The sequence below is a fragment of the Capsicum annuum genome, chromosome 10, assembly GCF_002878395.1.
Source record: "Capsicum annuum cultivar UCD-10X-F1 chromosome 10, UCD10Xv1.1, whole genome shotgun sequence".
In the NCBI taxonomy this organism is placed as follows: domain Eukaryota; kingdom Viridiplantae; phylum Streptophyta; class Magnoliopsida; order Solanales; family Solanaceae; genus Capsicum; species Capsicum annuum.
Window position 1 is genome coordinate 214,175,394 of NC_061120.1, and position 18,433 is coordinate 214,193,826.

Below are 18,433 nucleotides of genomic sequence, written 5' to 3' on the forward strand. Positions count from 1 at the left end.
CTATGAATCCTTAGACTTCAGATAGTCTTATGACTCAGGAAAAATTTCCATGATCTCATGACTCAGTCAGTTGTCAGATATCAGTAGTATTCCGTCAGTCAACAAAACGTAGTAACTTAGCTCATGTTCAGTTTAGTAAATCATGTTCAGTGTCCATTCAGGTAGGAGTAGGAATTAGCACTGAGTGAACCCAATGATGGGGACACACAATATTAGACGAGGGTGTGATCCTTAGAAGTCATCCTTGCATTTCAGAACTATGTAGCCAGTATAGGTTGAGACATTAACACTGTCCGATGAGGGCTGATGAGGTGGATAAGTAGTGTCAGATAAGGGCCCCACTATTCTCTTTTAAGGACACTATCAGATAAGGGTCGCCCACAGCTTGTCCTTACCAGTGGCGTGGTATTGACACCCTTCTAATTGGGGTTATAGATTGGACCCCAACTCAGCCATAATGGCGTATCAGGGGCATGTCGGTTAAATACTACCTCCCACAGTTTCAATACCAGTCTCAGTAAAAGAACTCAGATAGTTCTTCAAATTTAGGACTGTCAGATACAGTTGACTCAGATACAGTAAGGAACTCAGATAGTTCCATCAGATTCAGTCTTGTCAGATACAGTTACCATTATTATCATTTACATTTAGATATAACTATTTATGCTATCAGTTATATCATTTATTAGTATGTCATGTCATCAGTATTCAGATTTAGTAATCATAATATCACAGTGTCAGTTACAGTTACGTATTTATGTATGCATTCTCGCATTCATGTTAGACAATCAGCTAGAATTATTCATGTATGTTAACCCTTGCATTAGCCTAACTCACATGTATACTCAGTATATTCTATTGTATTGATGCATTTGCGCTATGGTGCTTTCTTTTTATGTTACACCATAGGTTCAGAGACACGAGTTCCAGATCAGCAGTAGATTCCAGTCTCAGCAGTCAGAATAGAAGTAAGTCCTCATCCTTCAAGGACATGATTATTTCTCCATTATTTCATTGATTAGTTATTAGTTGGAGTTAGTCAGGGACATGTCCCATCAACTCCTTATTCATATTATTATGATAGTAAAGGCTTTCAGACTAGATGTAGACTATTATGTTTGAGATTTTAGTGTTTACAATTTTGTTTTGGGTATTGTATTACCCCAAGAATGTTATATCATCTATGTTATGTTCATTATTGAACCTTATGGCCTTTTAGTTCATGTTTTCGCATTATTCAGTATTTTATGCAGTATACAGGTACAAATATCAGTCATGGGTTAGCTTGTGGTCCTTTGGTGTCATGAGCACTGTGTAGCATTCCGGTTCATCATATCGGGGTGTTACAAACTTGGTATCAAATCCTAAGTTTCAATAGCGTCCTAGGAAGTCTGAAAGCCACATCTAGTAGAGTCTTGTACATGGGTGTGTTGCGCGCCACATTTATGTGCAAGAGGCTATGAGATGTTTTGGAATAGTTTCCCTTTTTTTAGTATTCATGTCGTGCCAATGAGTATAATCACAAGTCAATCTCTCAGTCTAATATTTTTTTTCTATTTATTTTAGAATATGCCTCCTAAGAGAAGAAATCAATCAACCCCTCAACCCGAAGAACCTTTGGGTGATCATATTTCTAATGCGGATTTAAAGACTGCATTTACCACTCTTGCTTAGTCAGTAACTTCCCATAGTGAGCGACCAGCTATTGTTTCGGCCAACCCAGTGGTCACCTCAACTGCAGCTAGGATTCGAGGCTTCACCTAAATAAATCCTCCGTCCTTCCATGGGTCTAAAGTAGATGAAGACCCTCAGGAATTCATTGATCAAGTTCAGAAAGTGACACGCATCATGGGGGTGACTACTGTTGAGAGTGCTGAGTTAGCCGCATACCAGTTCCAATATGTGGCTCATACTTGGTTCAAACAGTGGAAGTCAGAAAGTTAGATGATGTAGGTCCTATAGAGTGGGAGGAGTTTGTCACTGGATTCTTAGATAGATTCTTTCCCTAAGATCTTTGAGAGGCTAAGGTGGTAGAATTCATCAAACTCAGGCAGGGAAATATGACGTTGAAACAGTATTCTCTAAATTTTACTCAATTAGCCATATATGCTCCTCATGTGGTTGTAGACGGTAGAGCCAAGATAAGTAAGTTCGCTTCAGGGGTAAATGATAGCATGGTTAATAAGTGCAAATCCGCCATGCTAAATTATGATATAACTTTAGCCAGACTTATGACCCATGCTCAGCAGATAGAGGACCAGAAGATTAAGCAGAGGGAAAAGCAGAATAAGAAAGCTAGGATAGGTAGCTTCAATTTTAGTCAGCCTAAACTAGAAGGAGAAAACCGTTCTCAGTTTCATCCTAAGTCATCAGTTCTAGATCCTTCTTCAGCCAGTGCTCCAGCTCCTAAGTTCATAGATAGAGTGCCAGGCTCTAAGCCTTAGGGTAGTGTCAGAAATGCCCAAACTAATCCCCTTTGTTAGACTTGTGGTAAGAACTACAAAGGTGCTCGCAAATCTGGCAGCGATGTTTGTTTCGGTTGAGGCAAGCTAGGCCATAGAGTCAAAGACTGCCCTTAGTCAGGTTATCAAATTCATCGCACTTCAGCTTAGTCTGGTCACCCGAATCAGTAGGGTGCCACCACCAGTGGTATTAGAGGGTAAATGCCAAATAGACTATATGCTCTTCAGACCCGACAAGATCAGGAAAATTCTCCTAATATAGTTACTGGTATGTTACACGTCTTTCATGTGCATATTTATGCTTTGCTAGATCCAGGAGCTTCTTTGTCTTTTGTTACTCCCTATATAGTAGTTGATTTTGGAATCAGTCCTGAAATTCTAGTAGATCCCTTCTCAGTCTCTACCCTAGTGGAAAAAACCATCATAGCCCAGTGGGTATACAGGAACTGCCTAGTTATCATATTTTAGAAAGTCACTTCAGCAGATTTAGTCAAATTAGAGATGACTAATTTTGATTTCATTCTCAGCATGGTTGGCTTCATTCCTGCTATACCACAATCGACTTTAGAAATAGAATAGTCTAGTTTCAGTTTCTAAATGAACAGTGTATCCGCTTTCAGGGGTCAGCTTGTTTCCTACCTTCAGGCAAGGAAAATGATATCTAAAGGATATGTCTATCATTTTGTTTGAGTTAAGGACACTGGTTCCAAAACTCCCAGCCTTGAATCAGTCCCAGTAGTGAATGAATATTTAGATGTCTTTCCCAAAGATCTTCCAGGGATTTCTCCCGAAAGGGAAATTGACTTCGACATTGATCTTTTTCCAGATACTCATCCTATCTCTATTATACCATATAGAATGGCACCAGTATAACTCAAAGAACTGAGATAAGGGATTCATCAGGCCCAGCATTTCCCGTGAGGCGCTCCAGAATTATTCATGCGCAAGAAAGACGGTTCTCTCAGAATGTGTATAGACTACCTCCAACTCAATAAGGTCATGGTCAAGAATAAGTATTCTCTTTCTAGAATCAATGATTCGTTTGACCAACTTTAGGGTGCCAGCTATTTCTCTAAGATAGACCTCAGATTCGACTATCATCATCTCAGAGTTAGAGAAAGTGAAGTTCCAAAAATAGCTTTCTGTACTCGGTATGTTCACTTTGAATTCTTAGTCATATCATTTGGTCTTACCAATTCCCCAGCAGATTTCATGGACTTGATGAACCGCATTTTCAAGAAGTAATTGGATATGTTCATCATAGTCTTCATAGATGATATTCTGGTCTATTCCCTCACTGAGCACGATCATGCAGACCATCTTAGAATAGTACTTCAGACTCTCAGAGATCATCAGCTATTCGCTAAATTCAGTAAGTGCGAATTTTGGCTAAGGTCAGTAGCATTCCTTGGTCACATTATTTCTAGTAATGGCATTAGAGTTGATCCTCAAAAGACTAAAGCAGTAAGAAACTGGCCAAGACCTGTCTCTCCATCAGATATAAGGAGTTTCTTGGGTTTGGCTGGCTATTACAGACGGTTTGTTGAAGGATTTTTATCTATTTCATCCACTATGTCTAGATTGACTCAAAAAAAAAAATCAAGTTTTAGTGGTCAAACCCTTGTGAGAAGAGTTTTTAAGAGTTAAAGACTCGACTTACCTCAGCCCCAGTCTTAGCTCTACCAGATGGTTCAGATGGGTTCGTGGTGTATTGTGATGCATCCAGAGTAGGTTTAGGTTGTGTCCTCATGCAGCATGGTAAGGTCATAGCCTACGCCTCCAGACAACTTAAACCCCATGAGAGGAATTATCCTACTCATGATCTTGAGTTAGCAGCCGTAGTCTTTACCTTGAAGATTTAGAGGAATTATCTCTATGGAGTTCATATAGATGTCTTTAAAGATCACAAGAGTCTTCAGTATGTCTTTTCTCAAAAAAATCTCAATCTTCGTTAGATAAGGTGGTTAGATCTCTTAAAAGACTACAACATGAGTGTTTTCTATAATTCGGGTAAGGCCAACGTAGTGGTCGACGCTCTTTGTAGGCTATCCATGGGTAGTGTTTCTCATGTGGAGGATAGTAAGAAGAAGTTAGCTCAATAATTCCATTAGCTTGCCAGAATAGGCATTCGCTTAGTCAATTCTTCAAAGAGTGGTGTATGTGTTCAAAGTAGTTCAGAATTATCTCTAGTTTTCGGGTGAAAGAAAATAAAGATAGAGATTCCAGCCTTGTCAAGTTGAAAGAGTCAGTTCAAGATCAGAAAGTAGTGGTTTTCTCCCAAGGGGGAGATGGTGTTTTGTGTTTTCAGGGTCGTCTCTGTGTTCCAGGTATAGACGACTTGAGGCTGTGAATTCTTGCAGAAGCACATGATGCGCGCTACTCTATTCATCTAGGGGCCACAAAGATGTACCACGACTTGTGAAAAATCTATTGGTGGAGTGGGATGAAGAAAGACATTGCAGAGTTTGTGGCTAAGTGCTCGATATGTCAGCAAGTTAAGATAGAGCATCAGAAGCCTAGTGGGTCCATGCAGGAGTTTAGTATTACTACTTGGAAGTAGGAAGTTGTGAACATGGACTTCATGGAGGGTTTTCCTCGAACTCGTCATCAACATGATTCAGTCTGGGTCATTGTAGATAAAATGACCAAATCAGCTTATTTTCTTCCAGTTCATACCTCTTATTCAGCCAAGGATTACTCTTAACTCTATATCAAGGATTTGGTCAAATTGCACAGTATTTCGTTGTCCATTATCTCAGATAGAGGTACCCAGTTCACCTCTTATCTCTGGAAAGCATTCCAAAAAGGTCCCGGTACCCAAGTTCATCTTAGTACAGTCTTTCATCCTCAGATAGATGGTCAAGCAGAAAGGACCATTCAAACTTTAGAAGATATGCTAAGGGCATGTGCAATTGATTTCAAGGGAAGTTGGGATGACCACTTGCCTTTGATTGAGTTTGCACACAACAACAGCTATTATTCTAGTATTCAGATAGATCCATTCGAAGCTCTCTATGGTAAGAGATATAGATCTCCAATTAGTTGGTTTGAAGTTAGTGAGGCCTCAGTCATAGGTCCTGGATTTGTATTCGACGCCTTAGAAAAAGTCCAGTTAATCAGAGAAAGACTCGGGGCTGCTCAGAGCTAACATAAGTCTTATGTAGATGTTAATAGAAAATATCTTGAGTTTGAGTTTGGTGATCATGTCTATCTAAAGATCTCTCCCATGAAGGAAGTGAAGCGATTCAGCCAGAAGGGAAAGCTCAGTCCCCAATATGTCGTTCCCTTTAAGATTCTCAGTCGTTTCGGCAAGGTAGCTTATGAGCTCAAATTGCCTTCATATCTAGCCTCAGTTCATCCAATCTTCCATGTCTCTTTGCTCAAGAAGTGTATAGGTGACCCACCAGTCATAGTCCCTATTCAGAGCATGGATATTTAGAATAGTCTCTCTTATGAAGAGATTCCAATCAAAATCTTAGACTATCAGACTTGTAGATTGAGGAACAATGAATTCCCTCTTGTTAAAGAAGCAGACTTGCATACTAAGTATCCTCACCTTTTCTCCGCCAGCTTAGATCAAGCTAAAGGTAATAGTTCTCCTTAAGCTTACTCAGTTTCATGATCAGTGTTCATCATGAACTTGGTATTCAGTTTCATGTTCCCAGTATAAACTTGGTATCAAGTACCATTGCATATTCAGTGATGCATTTATATATCAGCTCAGTTATATAATTATGCATAAAAAATGCATTCTCATTGTAAGAAACTTAGTTCCTCGGAACATTCAGTCATGCATTCATGAATCAGTTACACATACATCAGATATGTATGTTCAGTATGTTATGTTCAGGTTGTCAGTCATGAGATCATGTTCCAGTTATTCATGTTTAGTTAATGTTCATCTTATTGTTTCCCCTCTCAGTCAATCTCATTCGAGGATGAATTTTCTCAAGGGAGAGATATTTTAATACCCTAAAGATTTCTAGCAAATTTCGTCCCAAGAATTCTTAGTATTCTCTTCTAAATTGGAGGATAATTATTCCATGAGGAATTTTCAAGATTTTCACTTTTTGTCATGTGTAAAATTCAATAAGCTTTCCATCTATATATTATTCGCTTAAATCAAATAACCGGGTAAGAAGTTATGACTATTTCAAGTTTCCATTGTAAAACAACGCCATATTATTCAGTGGCGCGCCATACCACAAGAGGAAATAGAATTTGGAAATTTTTAGTAGGTGTCCACGATTATGGCGCATCGCACCAGCACTCAAATTCAGAATTGTCCTTTTTCTAGTGTCTTAGTGCGATTTCCCCCACGTCGCGCCAGGGGCCTAGTTTGGAAAAATTTTATTGAAATTAAATGACGCTTTTAGAGTTAAAAGGGTCAATTTCTTACCCCTATTTAAACCCAATAACACGTGATTTAGCTATTCTTTACCCAAAAATACTATTTTCTCTCAAGTTTCTCTCAAGAACAAGCTAGGGTTTCTATTGGGGATTCAAATTCAAGAAGGTTTCACCATCAATCTTCACAAAATCATGAACTAAGGTATGCATAGTGTTCATTCATGGACTCTTTTCGTCCATGAAGACCAAGAATCCCTTTTCTAAATTCAAGTTATGGATTTTCTTATGAAGTTCATGTTTGGCTGCTTTTGTTCATGTTGATAATGAGTAATTAAATTGTATTCCATGAATGAGTGTTAAATTCCATATGGGTTGATTTGTAACGGTATAGATTCATGAAACCCTAGGACTAAGCCCTTGAATGATTAAATTGGAATTGAATCACGAAAGTTAATTGTTGTATGATATTGTTTACACATTCTATGCCTACTATGTGTTTGGTTGAATTCCTAGATAAAGGGAAAGTGTCTAATTAGCATGATATCATGAAATCCCCATCTACGTGCAAGCTTATGCCTATCACATGTTTGATGAAATGCTTCAGTAAATGTATTATGGTGATTATTATGTATACAAGTAAGTCATGCTTTGTCAGTTACCTTCCATCGAGTCCTGGGGGTACTTGTACCCGAAACATTAGCTCTGTACCTAAAGCCATGTCATATTTTCATGATACTCTCAGTCAAGCTATGAATCCTTAGACTTCATATAGTCTTATGACTCAGGAAAAATCTTCGTGATCTCATGACTCAGTCAGTTGTCAGATATCAGTAGTATTTCATTAGTCAACGGAACTTAGTAACTTAGCTCATGTTTAGTTCAGTAAATCATGTTCAGTGTCCATTCATATGGGAGTAGGAATTAGCACCAGTGAACCCAAGGATGGGGATACACACTATCAGATGAGGGTGTGGTCCTTAGAAGTTTTTGTTGCATTCCAGAACTATGTACATAGCATAGGTTGGGACATCAACACTGTCCGATGAGGGTTGCTGAGGTGTATAAGAACTATCATATAAGAGCCCTACTATTCTCTTTTGGGGACACTATCAGATAAGGGTCGCCTACAACTTGTCTTTACCAGTGGTGCGGTATTGATACCTTTCCAATTGGGGTTATAGATTGGACCCCAACTCAGCCATAATGGCGTATCAGGGACATGTCATTTAAATACCACCTCCCACAGTTTCAGTACCAGTCTCAGTAAAAGAACTCAGATAGTTTTTTAGATTGAAGACTGTTAGATTCAGTCAACTCAGATAGTTCTATCTAATTCAGGACTGTCAGTTACAGTCACCCATGTTATCAGTTACATTTAGATACTGATATTTATGCTATCAATTATATCATTTATTAGTATGTCATGTCATCAGTATTCAGATTCAGTAATCACGATATCACAGTGTTAGTCATAGTTACGTATTTATGTATGCATTCTCGTATTCATGTTAGATAGTGATCTAGAATTATTCATACATGTTAAACCTTAGCCTACCTCACATGTCTACTCAGTACATTCCATTGTACTAACACATTTGTGCTATGGTGCTTTCTTTTTATGTTAAACCATAGGTTCAGAGACACGAGTTCCAGATCAGCAGTAGATTCCAGTCTCAGCAGTCAGAATAAAAGTGAGTCCTTATCATTCGAGGACACAATTATTTCTCCACTATTTCATTGATTAGTTATTAGTTGGAGTTAGTTGGGGACATGTCCTATCAACTACTTATTCAGATTATTCAGACAGTAAAGGCTTTCACAGACTATTATGTATCAGACTTCAGTGTGTACAGTTTTGTTTTGGGTATTGTATTACCCCACAGATGTTATCTCATCCATGTTATGTTCAGTATTGAACCTTATGGCCTTTTAGTGCATGTTTCGTATTATTCAGTATTTTATACCGTATACATGTACAGTTATTAGTCATCGGTTAGCTTGTGGTCCTTTGGGGTCATAAGCACCGTGTAGTGTTCTGGTTTAGTAAATCGGGGTGTTATAGGTAGAAATTATCACCGAGTAAACCCAAGGATGGGAACTCACCTGCCATTAGAGAGTGTGATTCTTAGAAGCAATCCTTGTGCTCTATAACTACGTAGCCAGTGTAGGTTGAGACATCATACTTGCTAGTTGAGGGTAGATGAAGTGGCTTAACCTGCTAGTCAAGGGTTCCACCATTCTCATTAGAGTAACCTGCTAGTTGAGGGTCACTCATATCTTGTCCTTACCAGTGGTGAGGTATTGACACCCTTCCAATAATGGCACAGATTGGACCCCAATTCAGCTATAATGTGTCATTTGGGGCATTTAAGTTAGATGACTACTTCCCACAGTTTTATGTTACAAAATTCAAGACTATCAGATATAGTCAACTCAGATATAGTACGGAACTCATCTAGTTCCATTAGATTCAAGGGTGTCTGATACAGTCACTCATGTTATCAGTTATCAGAACTCAGTCATTAGTCATGTTAGTTATCAGTAAACTCATGTTATCATAATTTTAGATATAGTTACTATGTATGCATGCATGTATTCTCATGTTCATATTAGTCAATTATCCAGTATTGTTCATGCATATGAACCCCATGCATTCAACCTACCTCACATTCAAAGTATTGACATATTTGCGCTATGGTGTCTTATACCATAGGTTCAGAGACACGAGCTCCAGAACATCAGTAGATTCCAGTCTTAGCAGTCAGAGCTAGAAGTGAGTCCTCATCTTTTGAGGACATAATCATTCTTTATTATCTCATTAATTTATTTATTAGTTGGAGTTAGTTCGAGACATATCCCATTAACTCCTTATTAAGACCGTTCAGTCAGTTAGAGGCTTTCTAGACTATCATGTTCAGTTAGTTATTTCAGTTGTTTTGGGTATTTCATACCCCATCCATATGTTATGATTTATTAGATCCTATGTTAAAGTTTTGAACCTTATCGCCTTTCAGTTCATGTTTCCATATTGTACAGTATATTATCAGTATATAGGTACAAATATTATTTATAGGTTAGCTTGTGGTCCTTCGAGGTCATGAGCATCGTGTAGCGTTCCGAGTACCAGATTCTGGGTGTTACATTAGTCATGCACATTTCTAGTGTATAAACTGAATTCACATAATTGGTATCGACAGATTCAGCAGAAGAAGAATGCATATGCCAGTTCTGTTGTGTATCAACACTAAAGGAGATATACGAGAATAACTTGTAATTATTTCATAGTTATCTACTTGTACAACTGTAATTAGTTATTGTATAACTTTAGGATTGTAATTAGTAATTGTATTACTTTAGGACTAGGTGTTGTATGAGCGCCTATATATTCTCCATTAGCCTATGAATAAAGATCGATCTTCTCATTCTCTATTCAACAGTAGTTCCCTTATGGTATCAGAGCTCTAAATCTATGATCCCAATTTTTCTCTTTTTATTCTCTCCAACCCTAACTACTGCCTCACGCAAAAACATGGCCACCAAATCCACTGTTGTTAATACAAAAACATGTTATTGAAAGTTGTTAAGAGATTGCTTCGATATCTCAAACATACCTTCTCTTTTGGTCATCAAATAACTCGTGAGACTAATAATCGACTTATGGTGTACTTTGACTCTGGTTGGGATGGTGACTCTATGGACAAAACTTCTACAACTATGTTATATATCTTGGAATTACTCCAGTCTCGTGGTCCTCCAAGAAGTAGCGATCTGTCTCTCGATCATCCATCGAAGCTAAATACCGAGCTGTGGCTGCTGCTCTGGCAGAAACCAACTAGATCACTAACCTACTCCGTGAGCATCATTTTTTACTTGCTTGCATCCCGCGCATACTATGTGATAATATTTAAACTACCTACATCTATGAGAATCCTGTCTTTCATAGTAAGATGAAGCATATTGCCATCGATTTCCACTTTGTCCGTGACCAGGTGCAACAGAAAGAGGTTGAAGTCAAGCACTTACATGCTGCTGATCAGGTTGCTGATGTCCTAACCAAGCCACTTCCAAATGCTTTTTTAAGTCGTATGTTTCACAAGTTGGGCATTGTAGACATCAATACCAACTTGCAGGGGCGTAAAAGAGATATACAAGAATAACTTGTAATTATTTCATAGTTATCTAATTGTACGCTGTAATTAGTTATTGTATAACTTTAGGATTGTAATTAGTTGTTGTATTCATTTAGGACTAGGTGTTGTATTAGCGCCTATTATTCTCCATTAGGCTTTGAATAAAGATCGATCTTCTCATTCTCTGTCCAGCAATAGTTCCTTTAAGCACTACCCATCAAATATGCATTGCTGCCTGCACCAAACTTTACCAAAATAGCTGTCAAGCACGCTCACATCTTCAGAGAAATGGTGATGTGGATATGGTTGAGCCCCAGGAAAGATGAAACTACCACAAGTATACTTCACAAACTTCACTTTTAGGTTAAGTACATCAACCAACTTAAGAATGGGTGGGATCAAGGGTAGCAGTTTTGTGGGTGAGAGAATCAGTCTCTAAATTTTTGGCTCTGACATTCTAAAGTAGTATTCTAGCTAGCATCCAAAGGTGTCTAGAGATCAATGAAATGGGTGATAATCATGTGAGACCGGTTTTGTGATTTCTTTCCATGTGCCAGTCTTAGTAGACACAATTACTGAGTACTTTAGAGGTGGTAGGCATCCAATGATTCAATGAAATAGTTGAGGTGCACGGACACCACAATTAATAATTCCAATAAAACAAGTACATAGGATTCAAAAACAACATACTACAGAAACATTCAACTATATTTTGTTAGAATTTAGAACTGAATAGAAAGGAAAAGATAAAGTTCAGCAGTAGCTTTCATTCATTCATACATATTAAAAACTCAATAAAAGATGTATGAAGGATTTGGTTATGGGATTCACCAAGAGTAACACTTTATTTGTCATGTGGAAAAAGCAACAATTTGGGTGCACCAACATCACCATTTCTATATTTGGCACCCGGGTCAAACGAAAACAGTGGCCATAGACACGGGTCTAGACAATACTCCCTTTCTCCGTGCTCTCCACCCAAACTAAACGACATACTCTCTACAATAGCATACATATCATCCAAAGCAAATAAAGAGTAGAGAAAGGTATCACTCAAGTCAAATTCTACTAAGGTGCCCTCATGTGAGTACTCACTACTAGTTTTCCAATCATCACCATGAGTACTCTCAATAATAAAGTCACACAAAGTAGAAGGAGAAGTAGTTTCCAAGACCAAGAATTCCTTTCACAAAGTAGAAGGAGAAGTAGTTTCCAAGACCAAGAATTCCTTTCCCTTAAGAGTACTCTCATCTTCCAAGAAGAGATTTCCATCTTTAGAAGAAATGTTGTCACACCATAGTGGGTTAGCATATAGGTTATAGCTTCCAAGGCAAATTGTACGATCATTTTTACCACTGGTCCTATTAGGAGTGCTTATATCATCTTCAAACAAGACATTATACCTAAAGAGAGCATGATCTATTTCATGGGAAGATTCAAAACAAACACATTCATGACTCTCTAAAAGATCATGATCTATTTAGAGATTTCAAGTTTCACACATAAGTTAATCAATACCAATTACAAAAGACGATGTATTTTTATTCAACATATTGGCTTCAACACTAGGTGGACATATATTGCTTTTACAAGAAAATTCAATTTCGTCATTAGTAGGATTGATTAGTATATCCACACTCACAACATGTTCATCATAAACAAGAGGAAAAGAATCATTAGACTCGCAAGTAAATAAGTTATAACTCATACTCAATGGGATACTAGCCACACAATTATCATTCACAAGCCCCAAAGTGTAAGAGTTAGTTATTTTACCTTAAAGATCTTGAGTAGATTCCTCTTTGTCATAGTGTGAAGGTCCTCCACAAGCTTGGGTAGAAGCTTCGCTTTGTTCTTGATCACCTTCACTTTCCATGTTGGTACCTACAGAAATGTCCTTTGAAATAGAAGGACAAACATTGTTAGCACGGTTTGGTGGCAATCCCCTCACTTCGCTCCATACAACCTCTCCTTTTTACCCTCTTGGATTACCACCTTTCACACCCTTACTCCTCTTAATATTTTTTCTCTCATTATCATTCGGATTGGAGTAGGTGAGCACTTTTTATTATGGCCCAAGCAGAATGTACGTCACGAGGCAATTTCCCCATTGGTCTCTTACAACATCAGGCCAATTTTGCATATTTGGAATTTTATGTTGTGCAAACCAATCGGCACCCAAGATCACATGACCTATGAAAAACATCGCACCACACCTCCTCATAGTAATCAAATTGGGAGAAGAAAACCCTCACCCTCTCGGTAACCTTAAACCCACCCAAGAAGTATGGAACAAGTAAAGGCTCTTGAAATAACTCCAAGTAGTCAACCATGGATGGAAGGATGTAGTTTCTATAGTACCTATCATTTAACACAATGAGGCATCCCGGTATCCTATAAATGGTTACATTTTTGGAGTGTACACTCCTTCTTGGATCAACATATTAAGGCACATGATTACCCATCAATTTTGGAGATGCATATCCTCTTCTTCTAGTGGGACAACATCTACTATAGTTAAGATAACCATTTACACCATGTCTATCTTGATAAGAAGTACTAAAAGGTGAAGAAAATGAATTTTCACACTCCTCGCGTGTACTCTCATCATAGCTCTCATAATCTTTGCAAATGAAAGGGTTATACCTAACACCAAATCTAGGTTCGGAGTGGGAAGTGTAAGACTCCTCACGTTCCCCAATGTCATCATAAGAACTATCACGAGGTCCTACATCACCTCTAAATTTACCATAAGCTCTAGGTACTTTATTCCCTTCATTTTCTCCCTTAAAACCATGTCCCTCAAATCTACCCAAGTTTTGATCTAACTATTTTCATAGCCTCCACAATCTCCCTCAACTTGTAGCCATAAAACTCCTCATTACAATCAGAGTCTCCCATGTTGTAGTCACAATAATCCTCGACTAGCGAAGACATGTTCTCTTTATATCACCTTTGTACCTACACAATGAACAAACAAGACTAGTAGTAAAAGCTCCTCACCAACACTCGTATACACTCACCTTTGTGATTCTCACAATTGGAGCGGCAAATATTGAAAGTTCCTTATACTCCGGTAGTCAATAGGATGTCAATTCTACTTGGCGGCTGGAATGGATTCTTGTTCATCGACTCAAGACACAAAAACAAAATTTACTTACAAACTTGAAACAAAGAAGTTACTACGAGTTAGAAACGATAAAAGCACACAAATATCAAAGATACGAAAGAAATGGATTCAACAATTAATATATAACTAAGTAGGTAATTACTAGTTGTTAATTAATTCTAGAATCAAGAAAATAGAAACTAATGGAAACAAACAAAAAAAACTAAGAATTCTAATTCTTGAGCTTATGATGATGTGGCACTCGACTATTGGCCGTTGAAATCATGTTGAAGTTGAAGAAAATTGTTCCAAGACTTTAATTGTTCAATTTCACACCCTAGAAGAGAAGTTTCAGCTATGTGTATAGGTTTACAAGGTTTTAGACTCTCTTTTCAAGAGTCAAAATCTTGTCACCAACTTGCACTTTTTTGGCAAGACAAGCTTTTTGGGAGTCTTGTCCCTTTCCTCTTTTGGCCTACCTAGAAAAGTGGTCTTACTCTTTTATAGTAACTAGACTTTTGGGATGCCTTTTGTTCTTTTACAACTTTGTTGATTTCTTGATAATGTTTTCATGACAAACAAAAGTCTCACTCTTCCCTTTATTGTTTCAAGATCAAATAACACCTTTTGAACCTACTTCTTCAACACAAATGAAGAACAATAAGAACAACAACAACACTAGTCATCCACAACCTTCAACAACAACTTGTTAATAGCTCAAGAACTTGTTTTTAGACTCAATAAGTGTTAGAGAGAAAGAAAACCAACACTTGAAACAACTAAAACAACAAAAACACGCTTAGATCTAGACACAAATTTTGTCCAAACATAACACTTAGAACATTTTTTAAAAAAAATTTCAACTAACCGATCCCAAGATTGGTATTGTTGGAGAAAAATCAGCCTTAGCTCTGATACCAAATGATACGAGAAAGACCATGAAAGGCACAAAAACTACACAAAATAGTCCACATATGCATTGAGAGCAACCCGAGGACCCTTTTGAGTGCTAGTTTCAGCCAACAACAACAACACAAGCATCATGAGTTACAACATGTTTTAATACCAAAATAGGAAAAATACAACAAGAACAAGATGAACACAATACACACAAGATTTGGATTCAACAAGAACAAATGACTACAAGATACAAATACTAACATAATTGCAAGAAAGGTAAAGATAGATAGTGAGACATAGATTACTACAAAGATTAGGAACTAAAGAGTATATTAAACTCAAAAACCTTTAATGAATGTAACAACAACACCACACTCTTACGGTGACCTCCAATGGAATCAACTCATCTAAAGATCCACTGTTTCAAAGCAAAGAACAATATTGTCTTTTCCAAGCCCTAAACTACAATGGCTAATCCAAGCCCTAGCTAAGAACTACACTAAGGTGGTCTACTCTCAAGACAGGGGATTTTCAATGTCTCATATTTTCATCATTCTATAACTAATAAGAGAAGACCTAAAATGTCCTTTTTATAGTGTATTACAAAAGAAGACAAAATGACTACACTACCCTTAATGATAGGGGCGGCCAAGGAGTGCATTTTGGGCAAAGTGAAGTGACTAAAATGTCCTCAATGAAGATGACTCTAAAACCGTGAGCCATTAAGGGTCCAAGCCGTGATTCCTCACATCTTCAATGCTCCAAACAATATTCTAATCCCGACCTTGATGTATGGTAGGCTCAAAACGGGTCCTCCATGCATGTTCTCGTATCCTCGAGATGACCAAGTCTTGAGCCTCTTTGTGTTGGCCTCCAAAGATGTCATCAAAAGATAAGATGACTATTTGTCCCGTATCAAAACTCCTCTTTTAGCTTCTCCCATACTTCTTTAGGTGTTTTACAAGCCATTATTCTTGTGAAAATCACATTTGAAAGTGCTAAATGAAGACAAGTAAGAGCCTTTGGTTTCTTGGACTTTGCATCTTCATAATTCTTCATTTGTGCAATAGTTGAATTCGGTTCAGTGGAAGGGAGTCATTTTCACTTTCAACTGTTTCCATAGACTAAGAGCTTTGAGATAAGCCTTCATCTTTATCAACCACCGGGGCGGCTCAAGCATATTTGTGGCCTAAGACGAAAATAAAACAGAAGCCTTGAATTTTTTTTAAAAAATAACTTTCTTTTAATTAACTCTATTTTCAAAATTATATAATCAATTTTTTCTAATTATTCTTTTTTAAGTAATAATATAATCAATGCATTTAATCTTTCTTGAGACATAATACTCTAGATATATAAACTTCTTCTAATAATTTTTTTCTTTTATATAAAAAAATTATTTTTACTATAAATATATTCAATTTTTTTTTAAAATCTATATATATAATTATAAAAAATGAGCCCCTCAAATTTGGAGGCCTAAGGTGGCCGCCTATTTTTTTACAAGGCAGAGCCGCCCCTGATCACCCATATGTGATAATTTTCTCCTCTAAACATAGGAAGGCCTGCACCCAAGAAGCTGTTGGATGCCATTATTACTGTTGTTCGGCTCTATGCCATCACAGATCCCTCAAGAAGAATGGCTCTTGATACCACTGTTAGAATTTGGAACTGGAGAGAAAGGAAAATATAAAGTTCAGCAGTACGTATCATTCATTCATACATACATACCAACATCTTACAAAAACTACACTTATAGCTACATAATTCTTACAAGACACACCTTACATAGTATCTTATAAGACACACTTCTCAAAATAAGGACTACCATTTATTTTCTAAGAAAAAACTAAACATAATATTTAAAAGAAACTATTAAACAAAAGACTATCTCGAAAAATCTCATATTCTAACAGATTTGGTGGGGTATGCCAGGCCAAACAATAATGCAACGCTTAGGCGACGGATGAAGGCCCAGGCGGCAATCTACCTTGACAAGCCTTCCCCCTCAAAAAATAGAGTTAATATCATGTGAACCAATGGCCCACAATCAGATTTTAAGCTGATAAGAACAGATACTACACTTGATCTTGGCCAAAAGGCTGAGAAATGTATGCTTTTTCATGGAAATGGGCCTTTGTTTTTGTAGCAACTTTCTGCTGTCTGCTTCTTGCTTTCTTCTAGCGTGGGAGAAGTGAACACCATAAAACTAAAGAACATAACAAAAGGAGCAAAGGCAAAAATATATTCCTCCCAAATAGTGTCTGTAATTCAATAAATATTTTGTAAAGATAATCATTTTGCATAAAGTTAGGAACGAACTAATAGAAGATAATCAATGTCAGAGCCAAAAGTATATATAAAATGATTCAAGAAAATACTAAAATGTATATTTTGTAAAGATAATCATTTTGCATAAAGTTAGGAACGAACTAATAGAAGATAATCAATGTCAGAGCCAAAAGTATATATAAAATGATTCAAGAAAATACTAAAATGTCCCGGTTAAGATTACAAGATTTATAAGAGCTTTCACTTCTCTCCGCATTGTTTTTTGGTAGCCAGACGGAAATGGTTTACAAGTTCCATTAGTAACTCATAGTCCCAATTTTTTTCCAAGACGAAGCATATTGCTTCTAAGAGGTTCATTACTTCACAGATTTGGCAACAAAGAAGAACTTTGGTTCAACTCTTTCCACCAGTCGAACGCTGAATGGGGGACTGGAGATGATTAGAAATTGCCATAGAGAAACACTAAGGGGTTGTTTGGTTAGAAAATGGTTATCCCGGGATAACTAATTATGCCGGGATAAAATAAAAGAACACATTTTCCTTTGTTTAGTTGGAGGGACTAATCTAACCCAGGATAACTTGTCCCACCATTTTCCCCTTAGTCCCGGGATAACTTATCCCATATATATGGTGGGATAAGTTATCCCGAGTAATCCCGGGATAACTAATTCTGGTATTAGTTATCCCGGGATAACCATTTTCAAACCAAACGACACCTAAGGGGATGATGAAATATTACTTCAGAGAGACTCAAGATGAAATTTGATTTATATTATATTTAGATGATATAGTTTTACCTGTGAATTAATAGTGGAGATAGAGTAATAGGATCAAATGTATCATTTTATACTTTTGTGAAATGATGCTTTTTACTTTTGGTGTCGTCTTAGTACTAATGTGTTTGTTAATTTTTAATTTTTTTGGGCTTAAAACCTAGGATTAACTTGTATAGTGGAAATAGTGGAAATAGAGGAATAGGGTTAACTTGTATCTCTAATTTAGCAAACAATACGAAATGTTGGAATTTAAGTAATTTTTTAGAAGTGGGAGGATTTTTAGAAGTTTAGAAACTTATGTTGTTTATTTAGGTAATTTTTCCTAAAAAAATTTACTTTGAATTGGGCAGGGGCCACGCGAACGCAGGACCCCTCTACCACAAATTATGACATAGGCTTTGATACAAGTACGAC

General features: G+C 37.2%; 1 non-coding gene and 1 pseudogene across 1 annotated transcript; both read right to left on the reverse strand.

Annotated features, from left to right (window-relative positions):
• The window catches only part of LOC107854501, a 26,466-nt pseudogene extending 13,413 nt beyond the window's left edge, over positions 1-13,053 (reverse strand).
• A 3,819-nt stretch (positions 13,054-16,872) lies between these two features.
• Positions 16,873-17,066, reverse strand: LOC124888176. Its single transcript, XR_007046315.1, has one exon. It is a non-coding gene; the product is annotated as a U2 spliceosomal RNA (small nuclear RNA).
• Between the last annotated feature and the right edge of the window lie 1,367 nt (positions 17,067-18,433).